Source organism: Zingiber officinale, chromosome 8B, assembly GCF_018446385.1.
Source record: "Zingiber officinale cultivar Zhangliang chromosome 8B, Zo_v1.1, whole genome shotgun sequence".
NCBI lineage: Eukaryota > Viridiplantae > Streptophyta > Magnoliopsida > Zingiberales > Zingiberaceae > Zingiber > Zingiber officinale.
This window is the reverse complement of record NC_056001.1, coordinates 27,770,063-27,789,977: the sequence shown is the minus strand read 5'-3', so window position 1 is coordinate 27,789,977 and position 19,915 is coordinate 27,770,063. Positions and strand designations below refer to the sequence as shown.

General features: G+C 36.8%; 1 pseudogene; it reads right to left on the bottom strand.

Moving 5' to 3' along the window:
- Nucleotides 1-1,364: 1,364 nt before the first annotated feature.
- On the bottom strand, nucleotides 1,365-10,177 carry LOC122013623 (annotated as a pseudogene).
- Between the last annotated feature and the right edge of the window lie 9,738 nt (nucleotides 10,178-19,915).

Sequence of the window (19,915 nt, the reverse complement as noted above, 5' to 3'; positions counted from 1 at the left end):
TCTTCCTTGGACTTTTATTTTTTTACTAATTTTTTAAGTACCATCTTTTATATGATCAAAGGGGAGAAGGGAAAATTAAATCTAGCGAGAGGGTAAGTTATTTTTTTTGCAAATTATTAAATTTATTACCTTTTTATTCTTTATGTTTGTTTATCCTAACTTAACTTGGGTTTAATATTAAGTCAGGGGAAGGGTAATTTAAATTTTTTTACAAATTATTAAATTTATTACCTTCTTATTTCTTTATGTTTGTTTGCTTTAACTTAACTTGGGTTTGATTATATTAAAAAGGGAGAGATTGTTAGTACTCCAAGGTAGTTTTGATGTGATCAACCAAGTCAGGTTAGGTACTGTTAGCTTTTAACCCCTGTGTCTAAGTGTGCAGGAACTTAGGAGCACAGGAAGTCGAGCAAAAGACACAGTTAGCAAGAAAGATGACACGGAAGAGAGTCGACGGGCTCGGTGCATCTGAGGGATGAAGTGATGCGGAAGAGTACGTGGGTGGACGAGAAGGAGGCGCGCGACATTTCCGAGGGACAAGAAGCCAGAGCAGAAGATTGCTCGAAGACCGGAAGTTGGGTTCGGGTGAGCCCTATTCCGGATGGTCGAGATCACCCAAGCAAGCGGAGAGCTGGAGCGGAAGACCCGGACCAAGGTGAATGGAACCGGAGTGGAAGACCGGGATCAAAAGTCAACAAGATGTTGACTTTCTTGGTCCGGGCACTCGGACCCAGTCCGAGTGCTCGGAACTCTTCCGAGCGCCCGAACCAGGATTTTTATCCGGAACGCATCAAACGCGATCTGTTTCGATGGAGATAAAGTTTTATCCCCCTCCAGGCAGCTGGAACCCTTCCAAGCATCCCGACCATGACTATAAATATAGCTCTGGTCCCGAAAGCAAAACACAACACTTGTAATTGATCTCATTTGAGTTTAGCTTTCTAGTTGTGAGATTTAATTACTGTAAGAGGCTTCTCCGCCCAAAGGAGATTTTTACCGAGCTTTTCATCTTCCTTGGATTAACAACCTCCCCGGTTGTAACCAAGTAACTCTTTCCGAGCCTCTTCTTTTTTTGTCTTGTAATACTTTTTATGCAAGTGTTTATTTTGATAAAGCTATAAGTTGAGGAAGGTCTTTTTCATTTTATTGTGTAAGCTATTCACCCTCCCTCTAGTCGGTCGCCAAGGGACCAACACACAGAGGTCATCCATTTTTGGTCTCTCATTCAAGTTGGTCTCCTGCTTCTTTGGCTTTTTACATTCCGAAGATTTGTGACCGACTTGACCACAGTTGAAGCACTTCCTAGAGAATTTTTTAATGTCTCCTCTAGGTCTCATCTTGAAAGTCTTGGGGTTCTTCCGTTTCTAGTTTTGACCATACTTGACCACGTTGACTTTCATTGTAGCCCAAGAGAACAACTTTCTCTCTGAACTCTTGTTGCCTTCTTCGATGCAAAATATAACAATGAGTTCCTCCACATTCATCTCCTTCCACTTATGCTTTAAATAGTTCTTGAAGTCCTTCCAGCCTGGAGTAGTGCTCTGTAAACGAATTGAATCAAATTGAACTTTTAAAAAATTTTAGTATTTGAGTTCGAGCTCGAATTCAAATAGAGATATACGAAGCTAAATTCGAAGCTCGAACTATTCTTTTTTGAAGTTCAAGTTTGATTCAATAGAAAGCTCGAGTTCGAGATCAATTTGAAACATTCAAGATCTAGCTCGAGTTTTTTTTCAGGCCATTGATAGGTTATGGCTCAATAATGAAAAGGCTATGTTTAAAGCTCGGTTTAGCTAATAATAATAATAATAATAAATAAATAAATAAAAATTTGTGAGTGACTCGTGTACTTTCGAATAAAATAATTTGGGCTCGAGTTTGGCTCAAAAAATAGTTCGAACATGTTCAAGTTTGGCTCGGGTTCAAAAAATTTCAAATTCGAACCAAATATTTTTCGAGCTGGTTTGAAAAGTTCGCAAACTAGCTTGATTCATTTACAACCCTAGCCTAGAGGCAGCTTCTCAATGATAGCAGTCACTTGAAAAGTTTCACTCAGAATCATCCCTTCTGAGTGGATTTCATGCAAGATCACTTGAAGCTCCTGAATTTGGCTGATCACAGTCTTGAAGTCAATCATCTTGTAGTCAAAGAATCGACCCACAATGAATTTCTTGGCCCCCGCATCCTCCGTCTTGTACTTCTTGTCTAAAGACTCCCATAACTCCTTAGTTATTCTCTTCATACGATACACAACATACAACGAGTTGGCAAGGCAGTTGAGGATATAATTTCGACAAAGGAACTCAGAATGAGTTCATACCTCCACTGTATTGATGGTATGAACATCAGTATCCTCAACATACTTGGGAGGGTCTTCAGTCAAGAATCGAGCTAGATTAAGTGTAATCAAGTAGAATAGCATCTTCTGCTGCCACCTCTTGAAGTTCAATCCAGTGAACTTCTTTGGCCTTTCCCTGTGGTTGATTGCCACAGTTCCAATCAGAGCGGAGATACCTTCATGTGTTGAGTCTGTTGCACCTCAACACTTTATTGTGGTTATCTCAACAAAACAAACTCTATTTCAAGATTGTTGGGCAATCTATTGTCGGAGATATTGGAGAAAATTACTGCATTGAAATTACACAAAATCAATTCTAACTTATCTATTGAGATGACCTGAGTAGATAATCTCAGGCTGCCAGTGGGGCTGGTTCTGCCAAGCTTCTTGTGGTTTGAGTTACGAAGTTGATGCGGTGCGTAGTAGAATTGGGAGTCAATCACCAAGTCGGGAAGGGAATTCGCTGAGTAAGATACCGAGATTTGCACTCAACATAGTTTTCTTAAAACAGATTTGCCCCACCTCCGGCTGTGCTTCGAAGTTCTCTTGGGTAGTCTGTTTCTGAGGATACAATGGTAAAACTACGCATGCAACCAAGCACTGATTGCTTGTAACGAACTGAGAATGCACCTGAGTATTATCACGAGTAGTTCAGCTAAATAGATGCATGACTAAAAGAGGTTTTGTGAGAGAACATGGGTGGACAGAGGTTCACTTCCTGCTCTTCCTCTCGTTCTCTCTTTCGCTACTCTCTCCTTTGCTCAAGATCCAGCCCCCTTATATAGGAGCTTTTATCTTGCCTGCAATGAATGACCAAATTATAATAATTTAATGTTGGGTTTAATGTATCATTAATGTTGAGATATTATGAAATCATTATTAATGTATTTAATATCACCATTAATGTCAAGATGTTACAAAGTCACCATTAATGAATTTAATGGCGCAATTAATGTCGAGACGTTACGAAATTGTCATCAATTTCATATTAATGCTTCCGTTTCACTCTTAAGCAGATAGCAAAAAGATATTCAGGTGGAAAAATGTTGGTTCATTCTTTTGGGTAAATTTTATCTCGACCGATCTAGCATTCGACGCGTGCAAGTCTTACTTACACACGAGTCAACTTAGTTCAGTACAAATCCGAGTCTCTCCCCATACATATGTTTACAATATCAATGCATGCTCCATAATTTAAACCAACAATAGAGTATCTTCATTTGCACCTCTTTATTCCATTCATACTTCCAACAATTTCATGATTCGAACATGAATGTTTCTTAAACCTATTGATTCGGAAGAATATCAGGAAATGGATAAAAGAGAAATAAATGATATGGCCGAAAAATATTATTCATCAAAAAATAACTCTTATATCATCTAAAAATTTTTTTTAAGTAGACTCAAAATTCTAAAATGCAAAAGATGAAAATAATCATAACATAAAAAGATATTTTAATTAAAAAAAAAGAAAAAAAATCTTCAGATTTTCCTGTACCAGTCGTCCTGAGTTGAAAAGAATTCGTCTTTGAGTTTAGGATGATATCAAGTGGCAGCCCTTGAAGAAGATCCTCTAATATCAACTCGACAATTCTTAATTGTGGATAGATGCATGTTTCTTTGTGTTATAAGAGGGTATGCAGTCTCATATTTATCCCTAGCACGGCATATTAGACCAATACGATGGACATTCATGTCCATATCTCTAGCAATATCGTAATTAACAATTGACTTGATTGATTTTATGTCAAGTCCTTGGGCAGCAACATCATTTGCCACAAGAACATGATAAAAGAGATAAAGAGAATCACCAAAATTGACCAGATCAAATTACCAAATCAAATCAAATTAGTATTAGGATTATTCTAATAATTCTGTTATAATTATTAGAATAATTCTCAGAATAATTTTATTATTTATTAATTGGTCAATTGACCAAGTACTTCTTAAGCATTATATATTGTACTATCCTTAGGATAATTATCAATGAACAATAAGATTTATTATTGCTCTCATATTATTTCTTTCTCTCTTCCTACTCTTTCTCTCTAATATGGTATCAGAGCTTTTATTCTTCTTTTCATTGCGCCACCACCACCATCTCTTATTTCCTCTTATTATTATCCTTTTCCCTTTCTCAAGACAGAGTTTCTGTTTATTAATATGATTTTTTTTCTTTTTCTATCTCCACTTTCCCTTCTCACTGTTCTTATTAAACTTTCCTCTCTCTACTAATTTTTCCCGAAGCTAGGTTCGCCCCTCAACTCACTGCCCTTTCACACACAAGCAACATCTTCCCCTCCACCGCCACTTCCACTACCAAGGGATTTTCCAATATCAACCGAGAAGTGATTTTCTCCTTTCTCTGCTGTCGACGCCAACTTACTACGGGTGCATCTTCTTCTGTTGTCGAGCTACTGTTCCGGCCAAGTTGGGCACGACTCCAAGCCAAAGAGCCGACACCCAACAACAATTAGATTGCATCCCCTTCTCCTTCGCTCCCATTGCGGCTAGTGTGGCCTCATCTCCCAGCACTGGTTTCTCACCTCAACTTAGAGTTTTTACTCTTTTTCTTCTTCGTTGCACAACCACTAGAATCTCTGAAGAAGACTGTCACCAGTTTTTTTGAAGAAGCCACCCCTTTCTGAAGAATCTGACTCGAGCGGCCTGTTGCTGCTACCCTTTCTGAAGAAGTCGGCCCGTTGCCACTGCCAATTGTCTCTCCTTCTCTACTATCGACACGAACCAAAAAGGGGATTCGCTGCTGCTGCCTCTTTTCTGCCACTACTAGCCACAGGAGCATCTCCTTCGCAATCTACAGAAGCCAACATCATCTACAGGACAAGTTATTTTACTTTAGATGTCAAATACTCAACACCATCAAGGAGACCAAAAACAAAATTCAGACCGATGTTAGATTTGTCACATCGTTGGTCATATTAGAAATATATGCCCTAAAAGACTTGATTGGTATTGGGTAAAATGTCAAATTTGTCTCAAAAATGGATATTTTGGTATTCAATGTCCTAGTCAATTTGACTCAAATTTCATTAGTGGTCCTACAACCTCAAGACAACCGTCTATTTCATAAGTATATTCTAAAGTCCTCTCATCTATACCTACTTGTGGTAAAACCCCAGAGTTTTCATCTACCGATTGGTATATTGACACTGGAGTAACTTATCATGTCATATCATATTATAATATCCTTACAGACGTAATGTCATATTATGACTCAGATACGGTTCAAGTAGGCGATGATTCAAGTTTGCAAATTGCTAATCTAGGAAACACATATGTTCATTTATCTAATCAAATTTTTCGCATGCACAATATCTTTCATGTTCCATCTATCACTAAAAATTTACTTTCTACACGTTAGTTTTGCCTTGATAACAATGTCAATTTTGAGTTTCATCATAATCATTATCTTATAAAAGATAAAGGAACAATGGAGAATTAAAAGTGGTCTCTACTATCTTCAGAGTTCTTCAATCAAAGCTTTTGTTGGTGAACACACAAATAAACTAGCTTGACATGCTCGACTTGGTCATCCTTCCCTTCGTATTGTTCAGTCAATCATCAATAGGTATGGTTGACCTACTTCCATTACCTCCTCTCCATCTCATTCATGTAGGGCCTGCTTGGAATCTAAAAGTCATAAGCTATCTTTATTTTCATCCGATCATGTTTCTAATTTTCCACTTGAAATAATCCATTATGATATTTGGGGCCCTGCACCTATTTTATCTAATCAAGGTTTCCAATATTATGTTACTTTCATTGATCATTTTAGTAAATATACTTGGCTCTATCCTATGAGAAGAAAATATGATTTATTTGATATATTTTATAATTTTTAAATTCAAGTTGAATGATATTTTAATTATAAAATACTCCCTTTTCACTCTGATTGCGGAGGTGAATATCAAGCTCTCCATCGTTATCTTGTTTCTTGTGGAATTGTTCATCGAGTATCTTGTCTTCACACTCCAGAACAAAATAGCTCTGCTGAGAAAAAATATAGACATATAGTTGAAACTGCCTTAGCTCTTCTTTATCATGCATCGGTTCCGCGTAAATTTTGGGATGAAGCTATTAACACTGTCATATATCTCATAAATTGATTTCCTACTCCATTGCTCAATCTTAAGTGTCCTTTTGAAAAACTTTATAATCAAACTCCTGATTATACTTCCTTCAAATTTTTGGTTGAGCATGGTATCTATGATTACGCTCTTACTCTAAAAACAAACTTGACTCTCGTTCACTACAATGTGTTTTCCTTGGTTATAGCAATTCACACCACGGTTATTGTTGCTTGCATATACCAACGGGACGAATTTATATTTCACTATATGTGTTTTGATGAGTCTCTATTCCCTTTTTCAGTAGCTTCTTCGATCTCTCCTCTAGATACAAGTGGCACCTTCTTAATGCCATATAATATTGTCAGAAGTGATGGCATTCTAGGTCCTACTCTGGAGCTCTCTAATAACTCCCCTATACCATCAAAATCATCTTAGGTTGCTGCTCCAATCTTGGAAGCCTCGCCGGTCAAGATAATATGCTCTTTAGTTCTAGATCCTCAGATAATACAAGTCCGTCATCTACATCACCATGTCAGCCTACTTCCTCGTCGCCATCAACAATTGATTCAGATGATAATGCTCCTCGTCACATGCTTCCCGTTAGTGACATTTATGAACATTGCCCACCAAATGCAACTCGATATCTCCTTCCACGAGCTCTAGTGGTCTCCTCAAAATCTATTGAACCAACTTGTTTTACACAAGCAAGCAAGGATCCAAATTAGAGTAGAGCAATGGCTATATAATTTGATATACTTCTTCGCAAAGGCACATGGAGTCTAGTTCCATGCACTCCCTCAATGAATCTTATGGGCTCTAAATGGGTATTTTGTCTTAAGCATCGAGCTGATGGTTCTCTTGAACGACACAAAGCTTGACTTGTAGCCAAAGGATTCAGTCAACAACTAGGTATTGACTTTAATAACACTTTTAGCCCAGTCATCAAAATTATATCTGTCAAACTATTATTATCGATAGCTGTTAGTTATAATTGGCATATACGACAATTGAACATTTCAAATGCGTTTCTCCATGGTTATCTTGAGGAAACTGTATTTATGGAGCAACCACCTGGGTTCATTCATCCACAATTTCCATCTTATGTTTGCCAACTTAAGAAATCCTTATATGGTCTTCAATAAGTTCCTCGTGCATGGTTTTATCAACTATCTAATTGGTTACAAGCTCAAGGATTTTCTAGATCAAAGACTGACTCGTCTCTATTTCACAAATATAATGATAGATCTATGATATTTTTTTCTTATTTATGTGGACGATATTCTGATAACTGACAATGATCACAAGGGTATTACAACTTTATTAAGTCTTCTCAATCCAGAATTTCCTACTTGAGATTTGGATGTTGCTCATTTTTTTCTTGGTATTGAGCTTATTCCACATGAGGATGACTATCTTCTTTCTCAGAGCAAATACATTATTGAACTTTTTCAAAATGCCAAAATGGATGGAGCACGTCCAATCTCTACACCAATTGCTATAAACAACTCTCCAACTTCATCCTCTCCTGCTCTGTTTGATCCATAGATTTATCGAAGTATTATTAAAACCTTACAATATGTCACTATCACACGCTCTGATATTACTTTTGCAGTAAATTATGCTTGTCAATTCATGCATGCTCCAACTGAACAAAATTAGTATAATCTAAAAGAATACTTCGCTATCTCAAAGGTACTATTTTACATGGTCTTCTTTTATATCGCCAATCGTCTCAAGATTTACATACATATAGTGATGCGGATTGGGCAAGTTCTTCTAAAGATAGACACTCTACTAATGGATATGCAATATTTCTTGAACGAAATCTTATCTCATGGAATTCGAAAAAGCAACCTATAGTATCTCGTTTAAGCACTGAAGTAGAATATAAAGTTATGGCAAATACAACATCTAAAATTATTTGGCTTCAATCACTTCTCTCTGAACTTCATCTTGTATTAAATATTGCACCAACAATTTGATGTGATAATATTGGAGCAATATATCTCACAGCAAATCCAATCTTTAATGCTCATACAAAATATGTGGAAATTGATTTTCATTTTATTTGTGAACGTGTGACAACTCAAAAGTTATCCGTCTTTTATATTTCTGTTGAAGATTAAATCGCGTATATCTTTACTAAGTCATTATCCAGATAGCATTTCAACAAGTTAACAAGCAAATCCAACTTCAAAGATCTTCCGTTAAATTTGTTAGTTGAGGGAAAAGATAAAGAGAATTATCAAGATTGATCAAATTAAATTAATTAGTATTAAAATTATTCTAATAATTTTGTTATAATTATTAAAATAATTTTTAGAATAATTTTATTATTTATTAATTGATCAATACTACAACTATCAATAAACAATAACATTTATTATTATTCTCATATTAATTTTTTTTCTTTCTTCTGACACTTTCTTTTAACCCATTATATGTTCCTGATTTGAACTTCTGCAAAATGTCCATGCAAGACGCTTGATCCTGGTCCTCGGCGAAGAGCTGCAATTTTGAAATCTTTCTAAAGCAACTGACTTTCAATCTCATCCACTGTAGCCTTCTTTGAGGCAAATATATACAAGAACATCCCCGTAGTCAATCTATCCAGGTAGCTTATAAAGAAGTCAAGGCATCTTCTCAGCATCAGAAGGGATTACATTTGCAACCTGAGTAACGTCCTCATTTGCCAGTCCTATATCACCAACTATAACCTTAATTTAGAGGATCAGACAGAATTTCTCTTGCTAATCGCTCAACTTTGTATGGCATATTAGCTGAGAAAATTAAGTCTGTCGGTCAGGTCTAACTTGACCAACAATATAATATATAGATCTAATCTGTGGCTCAAAGCCAAGATCAAACATTCGATCGGCTTCATCTAGTACAAGATAAGTTGCCCTAGTCATTGTCAGAGCCTTCATCTTAAGCAAGTCAATAAGCCTTCTTGTTCCTGGAGTGGCAACAACTATTTCACAACCACCTGCCTTGAGTTCACTGAATTGATCTAATTTGGATACCCCACCGTACACAGCAGCAACACGAAGTCCATAAGGTTTTGAACATTTCTTAGCTTAATTCTAGATACATCTGATGTGTAAATTCCCTAGTTGGAGCACATGTCACACCTATTGGACCTTGTCCTTTATCAACGAACAATCATAGGGAAAACAAATGTAGAAGTTTTACCAGAACCTATTTTTACAATGCCAATATAATAATATCTCTACGAGAGGTTAACATTGTATCGTTGTTGGTTTCTCATGGGCCTGCTTTGCAATAGCACCCATTAGCGGAGAAGGAAACCCACAATCTTCAAAAAGTTGGATTGGCTTTGGGTATATCAACACCCGAGACACGGATAGCTAAAGTTTTCCAATACACAGAAACTTCATGATCGCTCATACCTGATATTGAAGAATTCTCTTCGTAGAAATCCTTAGCTTGTTAAACGGCTCGATCGTAGTCCATATATACTGCTATGATCTAATGCCGGAATGGGCTTTATCTTTCGTTTATCCATGACAATCTGGGTCATATTTTCTCGCCCTTGAGTCCCCCTACTTTGGCTGCAGCAGACACCTCCTCATCTGAATCATACCTAGCGTGAAGAGCCTCCCATGTGAGAGTCAATGGCATCCTTCTTCGATCATAAAAAGCTTTCCATAAAGTCATCCTCGTCCTCGTATTTTTCGCCCTTGTTCTTCGACATCATGGAAGCAGGAAGTGCTACCACTATCACCATCTATGGGATCTGAAGGCTTGGTAACGATTATCCTATAGGCGGTATTGATTTCATGATTTAAAAATATGAATGTCTAAAATAATTTTTTAAAATCTATTAATTTAGAAGAATAACATGAAGTAGAGAAAATTGAAACAAGCATTGTTTAAATAAACTCAAAACACTAAAAAGTAAAAGTAAAAGACAAAAATAATTTTAACAGACAAAAAGTAAAATTTAATAAAAAAAATAATCCTACACTCACGGCTATAAGGAACAATGATTCCAGATCATGGGGATATCTTCGAGTGTCTCTCCTGTAACTACTAAGGTGCACAAATCCTTTACTCTCTCTTAATTAATACCTCTGAATTCATTCTGTACATTCTTTCGATGTTTACTTGTTTTTTCACGATGCCTAGTAATTAAGCATTGGAGAAGCTTTGTCGGAGACTTACCTCTGACGCCCGCTGAATCAGGGGTGGATCCAAGAATTAGAGGTGAATTGGACTTTAAGTGTGGAAGAGGCGAGCTAAAAATCAAAACAATTTGGCATCAAACTTTAAAAAAAAAAAAAAATCAATACTCTTTGGTGTCAAATTATAGACTATAAAATAACCATGTAATTCTTGTTTTTTAGCTGGGCAAGAGTCTATAGAAGCCCTATCTTAGATCCGTCTCTGCCATATATTGATGTTTAATTCCCTTTGTGAGGGCATGTCGAATCATTCTTCTTACTCAATGCCACTAACTAATAGAAACTGAGAGTCAAACTATAAAGTCTTGTATTGGTTGTTTATTTATTTATTTATTTATTTGTTACTAAGGGAAGAACTCTTCCTCAAGGTTTGGAGTTTAGGATTATATTTACGTAGTTCTCATCTGGGGTCGTCTCAATCATTCATGAGACCCTAGGCAAAAAAAAAAATTAAAGTTTGATTTTTTTTAAAATAAATATTAAAAATATTATTAGAGATATTTATTTTTATTAGTAAATTTTAAAAGGATAATTTCATATATTGTCAATAATTATTTATACAATTGGAAGGAGTGACTAAGTAGGTCAAGTAGTAATAACTTTATCTTGTGTCAAACTTCACTTCTTTATTAATAAAATTTTAAAAATAAAAAATATTTTATGTTAACTAATTGTCAAAATTTTAAAAATAAAAATATTTTATGTTAACTAATTTGATAATGAGTAATAAATTATTGTAATACTATTAATATATATTTTAATTGTTATTTTTTAAAAATTTATCAATCAATTTTAACTTTGATGAAGGAAAGTCTTGACGCAATGGTAAAAATTATTATTGTGTGACTTAAATGTAATAGGTTCGAGTAGTAGATATAGACATTGTATATAATAGACCCTTCCCTAAGATCGTATATTGGCAGGACCTGTTGGTGCGGAAAGCATCAGACGATTGAACCTATGTTTTGATAATAGCAAAGGGTTCAAAGTTAATATTACTTATTGTCTAACAAGTTTGAATGAGCTTGCAGGAAAGTCCTAAGTGTTCTTAGGCAAAAGTTCTAGCTACGGTTAGGCAAGTGAAAACCCTAAAGGGTGAAAACCCTAAGTAGAAAGTTTTAGGGGGTCAAGCACTTTGAGCGAAACCCTAGAGTCAGGGACTCTAGGTGAAAATTCTAGTGGTCGCGAACCAGGTGGAAGACTGGACGGGTCGGGGATCAGACGTCCAGCAGAAAAGTCTTGAAGACTCGGACACTGAGCAAAAGTCCAATCGATTTGGAGGACCAGTCTGGCAAAAGGTAAACTCTCCTAAGAGGAGTAGGTGAGGACATGTTCCCCGACGAGGGAACAGTAAGCGTCGGTTCGACCTAGAGTTTTAACGAAACTCAAAATCAAAACCGGACAGTCCGGAGATTGTAAAAATAATTTATTATTTCATATTTTATTGTGCTAACTCTATTTTACAGGATGTGTTTGGTATTTTGGACTAACGTATCTTTTAGGGAGTGAAAAGGACTTAAAAGGCTCGGATGAACAGTGTCCGAGGCGCCTCCGAGACTATTGGAGGTGCCTCGGGTGCTTTAGGCGAAGGCTCCGCGTAAAAAGGCGCGAAAGCGCCTCGGGTGCTATTGGATGTTGGATGGAATGCACCTTCCATGAAGCTTGAAGGAGCCTTTGGATGGATAAACAGCGCAGGCAATGGAAGCTATTGACTCCGACGCGGAAGGGATAAATATGTCTGCTGGAGGCTGAAGGCGCCTTCAGCAGGCTATAGAAGGTTGTGTCGACCATATGCACAACAACAACATTCCAAGCAACTTTCCCTTCTTCACACTGTTGTGAAAACGCTTCCTCAACGCTCAAAAGTTGTCCCGACGACTACCGTGCTGAAGATCTTTATTTCTGAGTCATTGGTATTCTTTAAGTCTTATAATTACTTGTAATCAATCATTGTACTTGTACTTCTTTCGATTGATTAGTGATTGTTCATCGAAAGTACTCTCACGTGCGGACCTTGGAGTAGGAGTCACTACAGGTTCCGAACCAAGTAACTCTTGGTGTTTGCGATTGTTTTGTTGTGTCTTTATTCCGCTGCCTATCTCCGAGTTTAGTTTTAAAATGAGCGCTATTCCCCCCCCCCCCCCCCTCCTCCTCCTCCTCCTCTAGCGCAATGATCCTACAATTGGTATCAGAGCAAGGCCGCTCTGAATTTCATTTTTTCCCTCCGAAATTATTTTTGAAAATTTCGTTTTCATTTTTTCACTAGTGGCCCAGTGTTGATAAAATATTGCATTTAACAAAATTAATAATAATATTTTTTACTAATATTTTATTATTTTTTCTCGAAATTAGTGAATTATTACTTTTATTTTTCTCCCACACTACTAATCTAAGACCAAGTCTTGGAACATTGATTTTTGTTTTTTTGTGTGCCTGATTTCTTTTTAGCAATGACCCACTAAGAAGGTTATAGCACAACACGCCCGCCTCTTTTCTCCGACGAGGATTTCGGTTACTAGAAGGGGTGAATGGAGTACCACCTCAAGATGCAAGTCGAGATGTGGATGATCATTCAAACTGGCCTCACACTCCCACTCGATGACATTGGTAAACCAGTATCATGCGAGAACTAGGGCGCAAGCCTGATGAAGAAGATCGAAGCCGACGCTAAAGCAACATGCACTCTTCAATGTGGCTTAACCAAAGAATAATTGAACCGAGTCGGCCCATTCTCAAGCGCCAAAGATCTGTGGGAAAAGCTAATCGAGCTGCACGAAGGGACCTCCGATACTAAGGTAAGCAAAAGGGATTTAATTTTAAATAAACTATATAACATAAAAATGTAGGATGGAGAATCGGCAATCCAACTTCATGCTTGGATCCAGGACCTTCTCAATGGTCTCCACGCAATCAGTCAAAAGATAGAGAATCGTGACGTCATCAGGCATGCACTAAATGCATTTCTAAGGAACACTTTGTAGGCATCCATGGTAGATGCTTACAAAGTCTCCAAGAACCTTTCCTCAATTAAGCTTGATGAATTATTTTTAGAATTCGAATTACATGAATAGACTAATACACCCTCAGTCGAGAAAAGTATTACTTTTGTCACAGGTACAAACAAGACAAAGGAACCAAAAGTCAAGAATCGAACCGAACCTAAGCCCAAAGACAAATCAGACTCAGAAGATGACGAGGAGATCACCGCTGAGCTCATCAATCTTGTGCGAAAGTTATGCAAGAAAAAGAAGGGTTTCACAAAATAGGAGATCAAAAAGATGATCCAGTCAAAGACGACACAATCGAGCCCAAGCTCTAAAACAAAGGTTGAAGTCACCTACTATGGCTGCAACAAAAAGGGACACATCAAGGTAAATTGTCCAAATCAGAAGGAAGCGAAGAAGCAATGAAGAAAGAAGGTGCTACAAGCAACATGGGATGAATCATCATCGGAAGACTCCGATGAAGATCTCAAACAAACAAGTTTTCTCGCACTTCCGGCCCAAGAGCAAGTCATCAAATCCAAGTTCGAGACAGAATCAAAAATTGAGTCTGAGCGAAGCCACGGATCCGTATCCGGTTCAAAAGGTTCTTAAACCAATGTAAGTATTTCTTTAATTAGATCACACAATTTGATTTCTTACTTGTCAAGAAAATTAGCCAAGTCCAACCTCCAGGTTAAGTCACTCCAAGAGGAGGTCCAACCCCTCAAGGAAGTGACCATTCCAAGCTCCTTGACAGAATCAGTTCAGACTGGAACTTCAACTCATGTCCAAGAGCTTGAGGAAGAAAATTTCTGGCTGAAAAGTCAAGTCAAGGAACTAAATGATACATTGGAACGGTTTACCTTGGGTTCCAAGAATCTTGATCTGATTCTTGAAAAATAAAGAGTCGTATACAATCGATCCAGACTCGGATAAAAGGCTAAACATAAATTTAAATCGTACTTATCTCTTGTTAATTGTACTAATAAAAGAACAGTCCAAGCATGAGTCCCCAAGTCGAACTTGATTAATCAAGTTAGACTTGGTCAATATTGGATCCCTAAGGATCAAATCAATTACCTTGATAGACCCTATCGAGGCTATGATCTAGGGGGAGCCAATAGAAACACCATTTTTACCATTAGATAGATTTGTTTGATACTTGCTTTACTGCTTTCAATATACATCCTTAAACTAGGATAGATAAGGACCTAGACTTGATTTACACTTGACTAGTTAGACCTAGGATTTTCAGAAAGAGAATTAAATATTTAATTTCTTTGAACGGCTTTGTCTAGAAAGTGGTGGATGATCTTATACCCAAGAAGACCTAGCGTCTCGCCACGGCCTGAAAGCTAATTATTGAAATAAATATTTAATTAACTAACTGTTAAACCTAAGCCTAACTCAAATGTGAGGCAACCCTTATATGATAATCTAAATTGAAGATAAAAAGTTAACCATCTCACAACAGATAAGGTTCTCTGATTGACAATCTAGAAGAAGGGTGAGATGTATTTAGGTTTAAATTAGTCCAATAAACTCTAACTCAATCAATTAAACATTAACTTAAATTAAAATTAAAACTCTTACTAAATTAAACTTACCTAAACTTAAACTAAATTAAATTTAATTAAATTAAAACTCTTACTAAATTAAACTTACTTAAATTTAATTAAATTATAAAACTCTTACTAAATTAAACTTAGCTTAACTTAAACTAAATTAAACTTACCTAAACTTAAACTAAATTAAACTTAATTAAATTAAAACTCTTACTAAATTAAACTTACTTAAATTTAATTAAATTATAAAACTCTTACTAAATTCAACCTACCTTAACTTAAACTAAATTAAACTTAATTAAATTAAAACTCTTACTAAATTAAACTTACTTAACTTAAACTAAATTAAACTTAATTAAATTATAAAACTCCTACTAAATTAAACTTACCTAAACTTAAACTAAATTAAACTTACTTAAACTCAATTTTAAATTAAACTTAAATTCAAATCAAATCAACTTAAAATAAATCATCCCACAATGATCACCCGTAGGTGTAACATGTTTTACAATCTAGATTGAGTGAGATGGAAAATTAAGAGATTGAACTCAATCAAACTATCTTTTAATTCATCAAATTGGATCTAAATCAAATATTTTATGTGTAGGAAATAATGATTTGGACCAATAGATGTTGGATAGTGGATGCTCCAGACATATCACATATGACTGGAGACAGATTGAAGTTCACTACGCTGAAACTCAAGAACGTAGGGTTAGTTGCGTTCGACAACGATGGAAAACTTATGGTAATCTGAATAGGTAATATCGAATTGAGTTCCGATTTTATTATTTGAAAAGCACTATTAGTTGATAAATTCAACTTAACTTATTTAGCATAAGTCAACTGTGTGACTCTGGTTATTTAGTTACTTTTTCCAACTCTGAGTGTTTAATTAGAAATGTTGAAAATACTAAAATTACACTTAAGGGAATTAGGAAAAACAATGTTTACACTATTGACCTACCAACCTCCTCACTAAAGTGTCTCCTGACACAACAAGAGGAAACTAAATTGTGGCACAGAAGACTGGGTCACACTCACATAAAACTCATTTAAAAAATGAGTCAAAATGGTCTAGTTAGAGGTTTACCCAAATTAAGAAATTTAGAAAATACAATCTGTAATGTTTGCGAACAAGGTAAACAAACTAAGTCAATACATAAATTAACAAACCTAAATCGAATCAACTCAATACTTGATCTCCTACATTTAGACCTATTTGATTCACACAGAGCAAAATCACTAGGTAGAAACTAATACTACTTAGTTATAATTGATGATTACTTAAAATTTATTTGGGTAAAATTTCTAAAAATCAAAGATGAAACTTTTGAAATCTTTAAGGATTTTTGTGAATTAATAGAAAATGAAAAAGATACTAAAATTAAAAGAATTAGAAGTGATCATGGAGGAGAATTTGAAAACGATAAATTTACTGAATTTATAAAATTAATGGATATAATCATGAATTTTCATACCCTAGAACTCCCCAACAAAATGGTCTAGTATAATGAAAGAATAGGACATTACAAGAAGCTGCGAGAACTATGTTAAATGAATATAATCTTAGTAACCAATTTTGGGCTGAAGCAATAAATACAGCAAATTATATTTAAAATAGAATATTAATAAATAAATTTTACAACAAAACCTCTTATGAAATGTATTACAATAAAATACTCAATCTAAATTACCTAAAAGTTTTTGGATGTAAAATACACATATTAAACACTAAAGACTATTTAGGTAAATTTACATCAAAATCTACAGCTGACATATTTTTAGGGTACTCCATGACTAATAGGGTCTATAGAGTCTTTAACAAAAAAATACTTAAAAAATTGAAGAGACAACTAATGTAATTTTTTATAAAGAAAATAACTCACCTATTGAAATCTGTAAAAATAATATTCAAACTACCAGAAAAATAGATGGTGAAGAAGATAATCAACTTAGACCTAAAACTAGTCAATCAGAAGAATCAAGTCTTAACCCTATCATAAGACAATCTAGGATAAGATCCAACCACCCATCTGATCAAATTTTGAGTGACCCAACCCTAGGAGTACGAATTAGATTATCTTATAGAAACCTAAGTCAAATAGTTCTTATTTCTAAAATTGAGCCCAAGATAATAGAAGAAGTCTTACCTGACCTAGATTGGATAATCGCAATACAAGAGGAATTAGCCCAATTTGAAAGAAATCAGGTGTGGGAACTTGTGCCTAAACCCATAAATAAATCTATAATTAGCACTAAGTGGGTATTCAGAAATAAACTAGATGATAAAGGTGAAATAGTAAGAAATAAGGTTAGACTAGTAGCAAAGGGGTTCGGCCAAGTAGAAGGATTAGATTATGATGAAACCTATGCACCTATAGTCAAACTTGAATCCATAAGGATGCTGCTAGCCTATACAACACATAAGGGATTCAAGTTATACCAAATGGATGTAAAATCTGCATTCCTAAATGGGCTCATTAAAGAAGAAGTTTATGTAAATCAACCCTTAGGATTTGAAGATTTAGACCACCCAAATCATGTCTGTTGGTGCGGGAAGCATCCGACGATCGAACCTAAGTTTTGATAATGGCAAAGGATTCAAAGTTAAGGTGCTTTGTTGTCTGACAGCTTTTACTGAGTGTTTCAGGAAAGTCCTAACTGCAGTTAGGCAAGGTAAAACCCTAGGGGGTGGTAACCCTAGGTCATAGGGGGTGGTAACCCTATGAGGAAAGTCTTGGCAGGTCGATGGCTTCAGGCAAAAGTCCTAGGGGGTGGTAACCCTAGGTGAAAAGTCCTGGTGTCGCGAACCAGGTGAAAGTCTGAATTGGCCGGTGAAGCGGATGTTCAGCAGAAAGTCCGAAAGCATCGAGTGCCGAGCAAAAGTCCAGTCGATCTGGAGGATCGGATTGACATAAGGTAAATCTCCTGAGTGGAGTAGGTGAGGACGCGTTCCCCGTAGAGGGAACAGTAGGCGTCGGGTCGACCTAGGGTTTCCGGTCGGAAACCCGAAGTCAGACCCGGACAGTCCGAAGGCTGTCAATACATTTGTTTATCATTTGTGTTCTAACTCTGTTTTGCAGGAAACTAATACTTTTGTGCAAGGTTAGTACTGACCAGGATCGGTCGACCGAACCTTGGGATCGGTCGACCGAACCTTCAAGCTAGCAGACTGGAGACGCCTTGAATGGAGCTCAAGGCGCCTTGGACCGGAGGTTGAAGGCGCCTTGGATAGGCTGAAGGCGCCTTGAACCAGATAGAGTTCGACCAGGTCAGTGCTGATCCACGCGGGTGACTCGGCTCGTTCAAGGCGCCTTGATGAACAATATAAGGCGCCTTGAACCCTCTTTATAAGAGGTCTCGACCAGCAGCTCTCCACAACGATTTCCAAGCGATCTTTCTGCTACAAGCTGCTCACGAGACGATCCCGAAGTGCTGCTACGAGACACCGACGACCCGGAGCTCCGAAATCTTCAGATTACGATTTTGTCGTAGGTATAACTGTACTTTTTCCATTACACTTAACTGTAATACTTGTACTTTTATCGAGCTTATAGTTGTTGCCCACGGAAAGCGATCAAGGATCGTGGGCCTTCGAGTAGGAGTCGTCACAGGCTCCGAACGAAGTAAAAATCCCTTGTCTCTTTGTGTCATTTTATTCCGCTGCGTGTTTTTACTCCGATAAGTTTTGCGATTCGAAAAACGAATTAGCCGCGAGCGCTATTCACCCCCCCCCCTCTAGCGCGTCTCGATCCAACAATTGGTATCAGAGCAGGGTCGTTTTGAATTGGTGCAACCACCTTTCAAAACAAATTTTTCGCAGTTTTTTTTCGTTTTCGGAGTCAAATTAGAATTTAGCCTTATAGCTATATTCTAATTTTTGTTTCCCTCGAATCGACTTTTGCTCGAAGTAGGTGCAACACCACTCGAGTTCGTTTTTATTATTCTTTATTTCCAGCACTACTAATCCAAGACTTAGTCTTGGAACATATTCTGTTGTTTTATTTTGTTACATATTATAAATGGCCCAACAAGAGGGTTTCAGCACTGTACGTCCCCCGCTATTCTCCGGAGAGGATTTTGGCTACTGGAAGGGAAGAATGGAAACGTATCTAAAGATACAATTTGAAACGTGGATGATCATAAAGACGGGACTGAAACTGCCAATCGATGACGACGGCAAAACAACACCCTGCGAGAAGTGGGACGCTTCTTTAATAAAAAAGGTTGAAGCCGACGCCAAAGCTACCTGCACCCTCCAGTGTGGTCTTACCAAAGAAGAACTCAACAGAGTTGGCCCGTTCTCTTCTGCAAAGGAGCTCTGGGAAAAGCTAATCGAACTCCACGAAGGCACTGACGACACCAAGGTAAGTAAAAGAGATCTTTTACTTAATAAATTATATAATCTAAAAATGCAGGAAGGCGAAACGGTGAGTTCTCTTCATGCGAGAATACAAGACATCCTTAACTCTCTTCACGGAATTGGCCAGAAGATAGAAAATCGGGACGTAATAAGGTATGCCCTAAACTCGTTTCCAAGGAATACATTGTGGGCATCAATGGTAGATGCCTACAAAGTTTCCAAGGATTTATCTTCTTTAAAACTAGATGAACTTTTTAGTGAATTTGAACTTCATGAGCAGACTAATGCACAGCCTACCGAGAAAGGTATTGCGTTGGTTGCAGGTACAAGCCGAACCCGGGAACCGAGACCACGACGGAGAACCGA